Below are 13,523 nucleotides of genomic sequence, written 5' to 3'. Positions count from 1 at the left end.
TTCGATGCCGAAATGGATTTTGACCGGGTAGAGTGTTCATTCCTCTTTCAGGTTTTGTCTAAAATGGGATTCGGCCAACAAATTATAGCAAGAATTAAGGTTAATTATAATTCCCCAGTGCCCCGGCTGTTAATAAATGGAAGACTTTCTCCCCCTATCTCCCTGCAGCGTCGAACAAAACACGGATGCCCTATGTCGCCTTTGTTGTACGACATTGCCCTGGAGCCTTTTCTCGCAAGAATTCGACAAACACAGGATATACACGGTATAATGTTTGGGGGGACAGAGCACAAAATCATGGCGTACGTTGATTACATGCTATTGGCAGTCTAGGAACCAGTAATATCCTTAGCGGGAACAGAGGGGGAACTGGAGGCACTATGGATCGGTGGTGGGTCTGAAAGGTAATTTGGATAAATCCGAAATGTTCAACTTAACTCTGCCCCCCTTTCCTGTAGCGACCTTACATGCACAATCTAAATTTGTATGGGCAGAAGGAAGTATAAACTTTTGGGAGTTAAAATAACTCCTAAATTGGAAGACCTATATGAGGCTAACTTTTCCCCCTTGCTGAAAACAATAGTGATTCAATTTGGAAACTGGGGCCCTCCGACGATCTCATGGCTGGGACGGATGAATGTCATAAAGATGACTATTCTACCTAAAATCTTGTACTTCTTCCAGGCTCTCCCGATACAAATTGCAATGGGGTTTTTCAAAACATTGAGCAGGAGGCTATCTGAATACATATGGAATAATAAGCCTCTGAGAGTGGCTTATGAGGTCTTAACGGCTCCCACTGCAAGAGGAGGAATGTGGCTTCCCGATTTTTTTAAAATTATTATCAGGCAGCTCAGCTAGAATTGTTGAGGATTGGTAGGGTGTAGGCGAAGAAAATTGCTGGCTAAAGATGGATTGGGGAGGGTTCAAAGTTAGGGGAGGTACTATGGCATGAAAGAAAAAACTGCCCCCTTAATATTTATAAGAGCAAAATTATGCATTTGGTCAAAGAGGTGTGGGATGGGGCAGCTAGAAGGCATCATTTGAGGACATTCCCCTCCCCTCTTACTCTGATATTTTCGAATCCCGAGTTTGTTGCGGGTTTAGATCACCGGGCATTCTCAAAATAGAAGCAGGCAGGATGCAATAAAATCTGGGATTTATTTATTGGCAGCGTTTTTAAATCATTTGAACAATGTAAACTTGACTTTGGATTGGGGGATAGAGAGTACTATCAATACTATCAGGTACACCACTGGATACTGCCCCCCCCCACTTAGGCTGGCTGCAATTAGGGAACTGGCCCCTTTTGAGAAATGTGTTACTACAGATCCAGGCAACAGGGCTTTAATATCAAATTTATATACAATTCTGAATGGGTCACCTCCTAACATCCCCATGAATTACAAATCCAGATGGCAGCTAACATTGGGGGCACAGGTCACGGATAAAGAATGGGAAGGGTTATGGACGGATATTCCTAAATATAACCGCTCCATACAGCTGCCAGAGTTTTGGCTTAAACTGGTTACACAGCAAGATTTTTACTGCGCATTTGTGTGAGAGTCCTCAAAAATCTCTCTCACTGTAATACTAAAAATGTTATTGTAACTTTTAAACTTTAAAAGCGCTTCTTTCGGGGGATCCAAGATGGCCGCCGTGTAGAGGAGACGTACTCCTCGGGTCTCCGTCCGTACCGGAGTTTCTAAAGCTGAAAATAAGCAGCAGCTGAGTACTCTGACTCAGAGAATCGTTATCGGAGTCCGAGTATTAAAGCAGGAAGTGCTGGGTGTGTCGCGAAAGCTGCCCGCGTTGGGGATCTGCAATAGAAATCACACAGAGGGAGCCACGATCTTCTATACGTGCGGCCGCACAGAGGCAACGGATATAAATAATCCGAACCGCAGACACAGAGGACTTCCCCACCCCCTGTCTGCCGGTCTCCGAGGGGAACAATCGTTGCTGGAGGAGGGGGGGGGGAGCCGAACGCTTGATACGAGAAGTGCTGTGTACCAGCGGGCCCCGCTACTGATGGAGCTTCGGAGGGGGAGATGCTGCGAGCGCTGAAAGCGGTTGGGTCCCGCGCGCTCTTGAATACGAGGAACGGCTGCAGACAGGTACAGAGGCCCTTAGAGACGGGGGAAACAGTGCAGTCAAGGAGGAACTAGGGGGGAAAAAAGTACCCCCGCCCAGTGAAATGCAGGTGGCTGAAACCGAAATTGGGGAGAGACATAATACGATCCCCTGGCACTAACAAAGGAACGGAGGCACCCCCCCACCCCTCACCCCTGAGACCTCGAAAAGGAGCTCCTGGTCCCTATGGGGGATTCCCCACTTTTCATGGAGACGGTATACCAAAGGTATCAATGCTAACTCCACAAACCAAAATGCAGGAAAACGCTGGCAGAACCCTGTACCCTGAAGACATAAGAATTGGCATCACTCTTAAACAAATCAAAATATAGGGAGTCTGGATTGACAAAGTTCACTGCATCCGGGAGCTTCTTAAGGCTGCGCAAGCTTGTTGTGCGGGGAGAAACAGAAGTGACCCTCTCCTCTCCGGAGACTTGGAGCACCTTTAAACAATCTGGCATGATTCTTGGGACAAATGTAAACCGCCAACTGACGCAACAATGCAATTTTGGCGGTGGACTCTCCTGATCCACCATAGAATCAGATTAGGGGACATTCACCCAGATCCCGGAAGGGGAGCTGACCCTTTTCTCTGCAGGGAACCTGATAGACTAAGCGACTAATCCAAACACAGCCAATCCCAGACTGGGTGACAAGAATCAAAGGGAATCATATCTAATCCAAACGCCGCCAACAAGCACATGAACATATAGGCAGCGCAAGCCACAATTGCAGTACCTACTCAAACCTGAAGATACTGATGCCTGGCGTAAAATCTAGAGGGACTCCAAGAAAATCCAAAGGAGTACATAAACGTCCAGAATCCCAGATAGAGAAGTGCTGGAAATATAAACAGCCAGGGAGAAGTCCCCCCACTGGAGACCCGGCAAGATAAGTCGGAGCCGGAAAACACTGAGGCGCCAACTGACATGGCCACAGACAAGGAAGAACTGCTATAATGCCTGAAGGGTATGGAAACAGGAATGATGAGCACAATCCAGCTCCAAATAAGCCAAATGAAGGAAGAACTGAAAGGGGCCTTGCAAGACATTAGGAAAGATCTTAACGGAATTGGAGAAAGAGTGGATGTGGTCGAAGGGGGCCTTTCCTGTGTTGTAGGGACACTAAACAGAATAGCATTCTGTTAGAAAAGCTGTCCAGAGCAACAACTAATTTGGAAATACAGGCTGAGGACTTAGAAAATAGATCCAGAAGATCAAACATAAGGATCAAAGGCCTAGCAGAGACAGTACTAGAGGTGGACCTTCGGTCCACCCTGCAACAATGCTTCAGTAGCCTCATCAGAGATACCCCGCCAGAGGAGATCCGCTTTGGCAGAATTCATCGAAATGAAAAAAAAGAAACGAACCAGGGATTAGACCCAGGGATGTACTGGTCGCCTGCACCTCCTTCAGCCAGAAAGAAGAGATCCTGAAAGGTGCCAGGTCGCATACAGAGCTAACAGTCAATGGAAACCGGGTTCACCTATGTCAAGACTTAGCCCTTTCGACCCTACATAAGAGGAAACTAATGAGACAAGTGACAAAGGTACTGATGGCCAAACACATAAGATCCCAATGGACCTATCCCTTCGGCCTAAAATTTACGTGGGATGGAAAGACACACCGGATCAGCACATGCGAGGTCAATACTACATATTGAAGATGACACAAGGCAAATGGAATCTTCTCCACATCAATCCCCTTTGAAAAACACAAACCGCCAATGGGAATGGAGGGCGGAAAGGCCTGGGAAAAGAGATTGACAGATAGCCCTGACGGGCCCCCGCACAAAACGGGCCGATTTAGATAATTGAGCGGATGTGAAGGACACTAGGAGTTCTACTTCCCAGACTGATGGTCAATAAATGGAATTTAAGCCGCATAACAAAACTGCAAGTGAGGACGGAGATCGGAGGAAAGCCATCTTGGATCTGTTTGCTGGGCATGCCTAATCCCAGGCGTAGGAGAAAGTTTGAAGAAGAAATGGCCCAAAGCCCTGATCGTGAATCAGGGAGCGCCCGGATGGGCCCCGGCGATGCAAGGGAGAGGAGGAAAGGGAAAGGGGAGAGGGTAAGGGAGGCGGAGGGAGAACACGAGGGAGTAGGCAGAGGGTTCAAGATATTAGGAGGAAAAGTTTATTATGGTTCCGGGTTCGAGGTTGGACTAAAGGAAGCAATAATTCATTGAGAAAATACATACAACTGTCTTGGGTTAATAGACAGGGTCAGCAAACCACACAGGTCACGCCCAATGGTTGAGGAGATGGTAATATCCCTGAATGTGCAGGGATTAAACTCCCCAGCGAAACGCAGAGCAATTCTGGGGAGGCTAGCGGAACTCAGAGTCAGTGGGGATCCTGCAGGAGACATCTCCTCCCGGAGGACGAAAAGTGTTTAGCCCACAGACTCTTCCCACAACAGTATTTCGCCTCAGCAGGAAAGAAATCGAAGGGAGTAGCAATTCTACTGAACTGAACAGAGTGCTGGGATATCATTGCTCTCTATGTGCCAAATGACAACCAGGAAAATTACATTCGGGGGATTTTGGATAAGTTTGGCGGCTGGTGCGAAGGACAGACAATAATAGGGGGAGACTTTAATTGCGTCATGGACCCTTCATGAGATAAAACACTACCACTGTCAACAGCAGATGGGAGGAATAGACTAGCACTAGGCAAACTCTTCAGGGACCTAGGGGTGATCGAGACCTGGAGGTTCTTCCACAAAAAAGACAGTAGACACATTTCTCAGCAGTCCATCGGGGGTACTCCAGGATTGACATGATCCTGATGTCTGCCACACGGATCCCACAAATAAGGAAGGTCGACATAGGGGTCCAATATCTGACTGACCATGCGCCAGTGATAATATACATAGACATGGGAGACCCGAAAAAGGACTAAAGCAAAGAGATGGGCACTTAATGAACTTATTCTGAAAGACATAGCCCTTAGAGCGAACATAGAAGAATCGATCCTTAATTACTTTAAGGAAAATGATAAGGAAGGGATGGACTTCAAGATGGTTTGGGATGCAGAAAGGCAGTCATACGGGGGAAATCATCTCGCAGGCAGGCCTGTCTAAGAGGGAGTGTGCATTAGTTACCCAAAAACTGGAAAAAGAATTAAGGGAGGCAGAAACCCAGCACAAGCTCAGACACACACAAAAATCACTCAGAGTGCTTAAAAAAATAAAAGAGCGCAATTGGAAGCTAACACTGCAGATAGAGTAGCAAAACCCCTTCTGTGTACCAAGCAATCTTACTATGTGCATGGGGGAAAAGCAAATACCTTCCTAGTGGCCAAATTACAAAAACAGAAATCCTGTAATTATATGACACAACTGAGGGATTCACAGGGGGAACTACGCTTTGGGGAAAAGGATAAGATGGAAATAATGACAAAGTATCAGACAAAGCTAGCAATGCAAGAGGATTTAGATCCCCAAATTCAGGGAAGTTACCTGTCACAGACAATCTTGCCTCAGATAACAGAAGCGGAAAATGAGGCGCTGGAAGCTGAAATAACAGCACAGGAGGTCAAAAGGCAATAACCAACCTACCAACAAATAAAACCCCTGGACCGGATGCCCTTGGGGGGAGGGGGGTGATTCTAGAAAACCTTTTGCACACAACTATTGGCACCGCTAGTAAAACTATTCAATGTTATTAGAGAAGAAGGCACAGTCACCCCGGATATGGGTAGATCCTTGACCCTATTAATACCAAAACCGGGAAGAGACCCCTCAGAATGTGCTAATTATCGACCCATAGCACTGTTGTACTCAGATGCTAAAATGTATGCTAAGATTGTGGCAACTAGACTTGGGAAGATCCTCCCAAGAATCATACATCCCGATGAAACTGGTTTTATTACCGGTAGAAATACCCAGGATAATGTGAGGCGGGCTCTAAATATCATTGACCTAGGTACTCTAACAGGTCAACGCTTCTCTTTGGCAGCGTTAGACTCCAGAAGGGTGTTTAACAGTCTGAATTGGGGATATCTGAGGCTTGTATTAGAGAGGTTTGGATGTGGGCCATGCTTTATCAATATGGTGTTAGCAAACTTCTGGGTTCCATCGACGAACCTCGAACTTCGAGGCAGATTAGGATAGAGAGAGGTACTAGACAGGGCTGCCCCCTATCTCTGTTAATATTTGCCATGGCAATAGAGCCATTTGCAGCACAAATCAGGCTGCATATTGAGGGGGTGAAATGCAGAGAAATCAAACATAAAATTGCATTGTATGCAGATGACCTTCTGTTTCTCATGTCAAATACCCGGGACACATGATGCAGAAACTGAAAGACTTTGCTGAGGTCTCAGGGTTCCATATAAACTATGGGAAATCAAAGGCCCTAAATATAAGAGAAGATCAGACAGAAATTTGCGGAACTTAAGCGCTCACTTCCACTGTCTTGGCTAAAAGAATCCCTAGAATACCTGGGTGTCTGAGTAACTGGGAAACTCACTGATCTATATGAGGCCAACATTAAACCTTTGTGGAAACAACTGCAGGAAGATCTATGCAGATGGGATAATCAGGCGCTGTCCTGGTTCGCCTGAATAACAGCAGTGAAAATGACCCTTCTGCCTTGCTTGCTGTATGTCGTTAGTTCCCTCCCGGTTAGGATCCCGCCCTGAATTTCTAAAGCTCTGCAAATAGCCATTTCAACCTTTGTGTGGAAAAACAAAAAGCCTAGAATCCAGAAGAAAGTTATGACGCGACCCCCGCTTCTCTGGGGTCTAGGATTGCCAGATTTACAGAGATACATCCGAGCAGCACACATACTCCCATTCTACACTGGGGGGCTCAAAACTCCACCCTGGGTTAGGTTCAAATAGAGCAAGAAGTGACAACATGCCCATTAAAAATACTACATACCCTTCCACCACATAAACGTCAATCGAGTGGAAAATTGTTAGAAGCCACTAGAATGGCGCTTAATAGTTGGGATGGGGAGTTAAAAAAGAGGAACATCAAACGTGGACTAAGCCCACAATCCCCAATAGCGTACAATCCCGAATTTACCCCGGGGCTCCAGACACATTTTTGGGAGGGATGGGTAGCTACTGAAACCCTGACCCTGGCTGACATGTTCCGAGAGGGTGAACCTCTCTCCTTTGAGGAATGTAAACAAAAATTTCATATTGGGGGAAAAGGAAAGATATAGATATACCCAATTAAGACAATGGATAACACACCCATCTGTGAAAAGAGACGCTAACAGACCCCTGATAGGTCTTGAACAAACCCTACAGGAGGGTTCAACTGGGAGCGGAATCTCTAGGCTATACAAGCTTCTTCATCCGGCCCTCCCAGAAGATGCCTTACAATATAAAATGAGCTGGGAAAAGGACCTGGGGGATAATATTACGGTGGAGGAATGGGGGGGGGGGATATGGGCAAGAGCACATAAAAGTTCTAGATGTAGAATCAGCCTATAAGGTGTGCTATCGATGGTATATGTCACCCTTTAGATTGCACAAAATAAATCCTAAATACTCCCCACTCTGCTGGAGGGATTTTGGGGAAATGGGAGATTTCTGCCACATGTGGTGGACTTGCCCGAAGGCAGAGATATTCTGGAACGAAGTCCTGGGACACATAAAAGCAATAACAGGAGTCTCAATGCCATGTGACCCGAAGGTAGTTTTGCTGGGGGTGGTAGCTGAAAGTATATATCCGGCAAAAGGGCACAACGCTACACTAATTACACACCTTCTCACGACTGCAAGATTGACTCTGGCCCAAGGATGGAAATCGGTGCAAGATCCAATAATTGCGTGGTGGTGGATCACAAAATGGGGACTTTTGGCAATGGAAAAGATCGGTGCACTTCAGGCCGACAGATACCTCAAGTTCCTGGCAATTTGGGAGCCCTTCCGCGAAATGGTAAGAGATAAAGAACAACACTTTCTCAGACCCAGGATACTCAAACACTGACACTTATTAAAATATTCCATATATGTTTGATCTAGTAGGACAAAGAATCCCGACAAAGTTCAACAATAAACAACCTCAAACCGACTAAATGATGAAGGAAGGGGGAGGGCGGATTGAGTTGGGTTGGGGATGTTGAAAAGTTAAAAAACCACAGAGCCAACAGAGACACTTTATGAGACTTCAAAGATGTTGTAAGCTAATGCCGATAGTTTGTTGTTTATGAATACTTCGAATGACTTGCTCTCTGTAAGAATCTGCGGAATAAATAAACCATGTTAAAAAAAAAGAAACTGGTTACGCATCGGCATTACATGCATGCCTGTTTGCACAAGATCAAATCCTCTTTGTCAGAGCTATGCTAGAGACAGTGTGGTGCTATAGGGAACTGGGGTCATGTATGGTGGCACTGTCAGATGTTAAAGGGATATTGGGCAGAGATAGATAATCATATGCAACAAGTGTTTGGTAAGTCAAAACAAAATTCTTTGAAAGCCAACTTATTGCTGATGTTTGACTCTGCTATGCGAGGAAATTCAAAATCAAGGTGTACTACATTTGTGGTGCTGCAGCTGGCCGCTTTATTGGGGATTGCGCAAAAGTGGAAATCCAAGGATCCGCCAACAGTGACTGAATGGTTTTATAGGATATGAATTGTGTGTCATTGGAGTGGACTATGTATTAAATCCAGGGCGAATAGACAACATTTGCCATTGATTGGGCAGAGGTGTTGGAATTTGTACAAACAGACTTTAATTTGCAATTCGGTCCTCAGCAGTTGCGTATTCTCGATATCTGGTGATAGTTTCTATGTAAGATGAATGCCATGCATGGACCCAAGGGGGGGCATTAGAACTGGGGGTGTATTTTCTTTTGTAGTGGAACTGTAGGCTTGTTTATGTTTAAAATCAAAATAATTTCATAACAAATAATTATAAAAAATAGGGATTCACCAATTCCTTCCATATTCAGTTTATGTAGCACAAAAAAGGAGAACATGTGGTAGAGATTTGATATGTGCAGGACATAACGGACTGATCTTGTTATTAATGGGCCATTCAGAAGTAAATTCAGCAATTGAAAAAGCTTCAAAGAAATGTCATGTAAAGTGCTCTTTTCTCTGAGAAGTATATACATTGGAGGTATAATTCAGCAAAAGGTTATGTTTTATCCATCAGATAGCCCATAAGCCTTTTCTGGTGCATAGAGTTGACAATATGTTTTTCTATTTGCCATAGTCCCAAAGCTGCTTTAACATCAACCAACGATTTGCAGGCAGTCCTAAAATGTTTGCCTGTAAGATGGGCCAAACCAAGTTCCCCTACTAAGCTTTTAACATGGTTAAACTGTTTTAATGTCTGAACCTCCAGGATAGCGAATGACACACCTAATGGCTTCTGTGTACAGATGAAGCTCTTCTTGTAATCTAAGCTATTATATTACTGGCCTAATAGGCGCTTCAAAATTGATACTCATGAACCCAATTTCCAAAAATAATGCTTTTGTGGGGACACTCATTGGTAGCCTTCAATTTACTCTCTGTTGATTCCGGTATACCCCCATATTGCACTTCGGTACAGACCTGCGGAAAGTTCAGTAAACATCTGAAACAATGAATGGTGCCCTTTTATTCAAACCAAACAAAGAGCACTTGCACACCTACTAACCACCAATTACCCTTCCCCTCCTGGGGGGCCCAACTCCCAGATCTATTAAACCAGATTCCCAGATATTCAAAGCAATACACTTTTTCTAAGACTCTACCATTGAAGAGAAATTTTCATTTAAAACGGAGTGCCTGGTGGCAGGCTGTTACTACAGGTTTGTCAGAGTATACAACAAGATTCCTTTCCATTGCTCTTATTCCGCTTTAATGTTTTTCTCTATTAGATTGTTATAGGCGGTTCACAACTACAGAATTGCTACCTTACAGTGGTTTGCATGGCCTTTTACAACCAATAAAAGTATCCCCTTTGCTACACGGCACTCCCCATCGTAGTACAATTTGTGTATACAGAAGGACTTTTTAACAACTTCAGTCAGTCCCACTAAAACAATCTCTAAGTAATGGCTGCAGCATAACTAAGTGGACCATGGGAGTCCATATCAAAAACCCGCCATTTAACAATGTGTTTACAAATGTCACTGTTATCCTCATCTTAACTGGAGGAATTGCTCTCCAGAAGGTTAAGTGGCCTAGTTCGGCTGATGGGATCATGGTCACATTCTGCATGCAGAATAACAGCCAGTGATCTGGCAAAACACCACACAGACACGTCCACATTTTTTTTAATCTATCTGACGGATTTCATGGTAGACAGCCGCTGAAGAGGCCATTGCTGCTGAGGACCTGGGATGGCCATATTTGCTGGATTATGGCTTCCACCTTCTTCTAGGCTGGCAGAGTCCCATCCTGGACTTTTCCTTCAACCGTTCCACACCCTTCCCAATCAGTTGTCCATGATGGCATGTCCATCTGTTTAGCCGTAGAACAGTTACCTAGTCTTTGCTGTGCTGCCTCTCAGTCAAAATCTCTTTGACCAAGCGCCATGAGGTGGAGAGTCTTCTTAGCGTGGAAGTTAGGTGGCTTGCTTCTACCCCAACGCAGCTCCGTCTTGCAACAGCCTGTATTGCCTTTTCCTGTTGCCCCAGTCATGAGACCATTTTGTGCCTGGATGCTCCTTCTCTCAGAGAAGTCATGTAATCTTGTCTGGGTTCGCATTTCCTCCTGGTGGCTTCTTTTTCGGATACTGGCACTTCTCACTTGTGGGTCTTCCTAGTAGGTGTCCTGTGCATTACCCCTATGTGTCATTGGTATCTATGATGGGCAATTGTTTGAGTTCCTTCACACCTCACAAAGAGTGGTGGGAAAAACTCCAACACTCGTTAAATTGAGGAGTCAGCTATCTGCACTCATTTCATTGGAAGAGAAAACCATCAACTACATACTGTACTGAACCGCAACGAAGACCTAAAAAATTACGAAACATTTTACTATGATCTTACTCACTCCAAGTACTGACTGCAACAAAATGTATTCAGTTTCTCATTCACAGGAGTCATCATGCTCCCAGACGTTAACAGGTGGCCTCCTCCAATAGACTTTTTGTAATGCAGTTAATAAGATTTTTAATATTACTATTTCGTCCAACAGTAGGACTTAAAGACCAACTCTTTAATCCGACAGAAAAAAAACACTTTCAATAAAAGGTGAAACTGGATGCAACACTTACCAGAAAATATCAGAAAAACATGAAGCGCCCAAGAAAACTCATGGATCCAGTCCGGCATCCTGCCAATCCATGTAATCTAGAAACAGGTCTTTCTTCTGTGCAGCACCATGGTGTTCAAATTTGGGATACTTCAATCCTGAAGGTCGGGAAATATCTGTTGTTAATACACTATATATTTATTTTTTTATGTGCAAGAACTTATTTGCTGACATTGCAAAGATCTAATTGGCAAGAATATTGGATAAAATGTGCATACATACAATAAAACGATAAATACATTCTGCCTGATTCATGGAATTATTTGCACCGAAAACGCAGATTTGTGCGCCTTTCTGCCGAAAATCCCTGTGTAAAGTATGGGGATTTTCGGGCAGAAAGGCACGCAAATCTACGTTTTCAGCAAAAATAATTCCATGAATCAGCCCAATTGTATTTGTCTTATTACATTTATAGCACAGCCTTCAACCAAAGCGAAAGGGGTTCCGTAAAAAATAAAATAAAAAGTACAAGCAAATAAAAAAAGCATAAATACAAATTGTATTTGGGAACAAAAGTGTAATATTCAAAATAAAACCCACCTGAAAATGGGACAACTGCAAACAAAATCCTCAATGATACAGGAAAATGTAATAAATCATAGTCCCAAAGCACCCCATGCCAAATATTTTCTTTTCTTAATGAATCAAAAAGGTAAACTTTTGCTGAAAGAAGAACACCACATAGCAGTCCACCCCAAATAAAATTAAGGCCAGCCGTGGGCAGTATTTTTTAGAGGGAATGAATTCCACAAGTGTGAGGCTGCTACAGAAAATGCTCGTTTAGAAAATCTGGCGATGTCGAACAGAGGAAAACCACCAGTAACCTAGAAACGATATGCAGAATGGGTTGCAACAAATACGGGACCTTGTAAATCACACAAATGCATAGACTGCTGTAAGGACAATGAATGCTGCAGAAATTACTCAAAGAATTACTTGCAAGGATATAGACGACCAAGGTGCAAACCTACCATGAGATACATAGAAGCCCATCGGCGACATTGCCCTGTAAAGTCCACAAACTCTGCTCTCCTTTCAACCGCAAAACTTAGAAAAGGTTTCGGTGGGCAAAGAATTTTAGTCCAAGACTCCATGCCTGGAACTATTTTTACCTAGAACTGCACCAGGAACAGAAGACTCACCAGTCTTCCATAGTATTCGAGCCTGCACCTTTTAACCTACTACCACCTTTCCTCATCCACTCTCTCTGGCTCCTGTGACCCCATTTGATCTCATCCCTAAAAATGGAGCTATGCTATAAAATGGTCTCACATCCACAACCAAACAGGCAGTTAATTAAAAATCCAACATGGAGTATCTCATCTGAATGAATGTATTTCTCCATTAACAATTAAAATACAATCATACACAAACAAGTTAAATAAAAAAACGTACATAAAATTCAGGCAACACTAGCACGCAGTAAAAGTGTAAATTTAGCGTATTCATACACATCATTAATAAAAACCTAATAATTAAAATTCATTATAGAGGAACAGCCTCCATGCCTGTACTGGTGTTTTAACTAGATCTTGCACAACTCAATAAAACGACTACAAATTTGTAAAACAAATGTACCACATATCTGTTTGCCCCTAAATTATAAAAACACCTCATACGACCCCCTTCTTGTTTTTTTGTGAGCACTGAGAGGAACCCCCTTCATCAGAGAATAGAGAGGTAGTAGATGCATACAGAGTATCAACACAAGCCTCCAGCTGTCTAGGGATTTTATTTCACACATTTCTCCTCCCTGCATCACATATTTCTCCTCCCTGCAAAGCATGAACTCGTACACCTGCATAAAGGTCTAGAAAGGGTAACCTATAGGCATTTTGAATACCCGCCTCCTACGGCCCCCTGTGGCAAGCTCTTTCCTTAAATTCTACTTTAAGTTGGTTCAATGAATGAGTGAGTGAATGAAGGAATGAGTGTGTCCAACCCACCAGCACCCAGCCTTGCCAAAGGTGAACTGCCCACATCATAGCAGAGAAATGCATCTTTAGCAAACAAATCGGAAATCTTGCATATACCCTAGTGCAGATTAGGGTTCAAAAAGTAGCCCAAATGAGCTTTCAAGAAATAGAATATGAACCTTAATTGTGCCTGCACCTCAAGATTGCAAACCCCCAATTGCAGACTTAAGGCACTACCTGGTGTACCTTCGGGACG

The 13,523-nt window shown here is 43.9% G+C and overlaps 1 protein-coding gene across 1 annotated transcript in view; it reads right to left on the bottom strand.

Moving 5' to 3' along the window:
- Positions 1-13,523, bottom strand: part of PPIP5K2 (diphosphoinositol pentakisphosphate kinase 2) — a 2,362,281-nt gene that overhangs the window by 2,304,558 nt on the left and 44,200 nt on the right. The window contains exon 2 of the mRNA XM_069625464.1: positions 11,314-11,449. The gene's annotated coding sequence lies outside the window, so the exon portion shown is untranslated. The remainder of the gene's footprint in view (positions 1-11,313; positions 11,450-13,523) is intronic.

Source organism: Ambystoma mexicanum, chromosome 6p (genome assembly GCF_040938575.1).
Source record: "Ambystoma mexicanum isolate Mex_15411 chromosome 6p, UKY_AmexF1_1, whole genome shotgun sequence".
NCBI classification, from domain to species: Eukaryota; Metazoa; Chordata; class Amphibia; order Caudata; family Ambystomatidae; genus Ambystoma; species Ambystoma mexicanum.
Note: the sequence above shows the minus strand (reverse complement) of the source record. Positions and strands in the feature narration are given on the sequence as shown.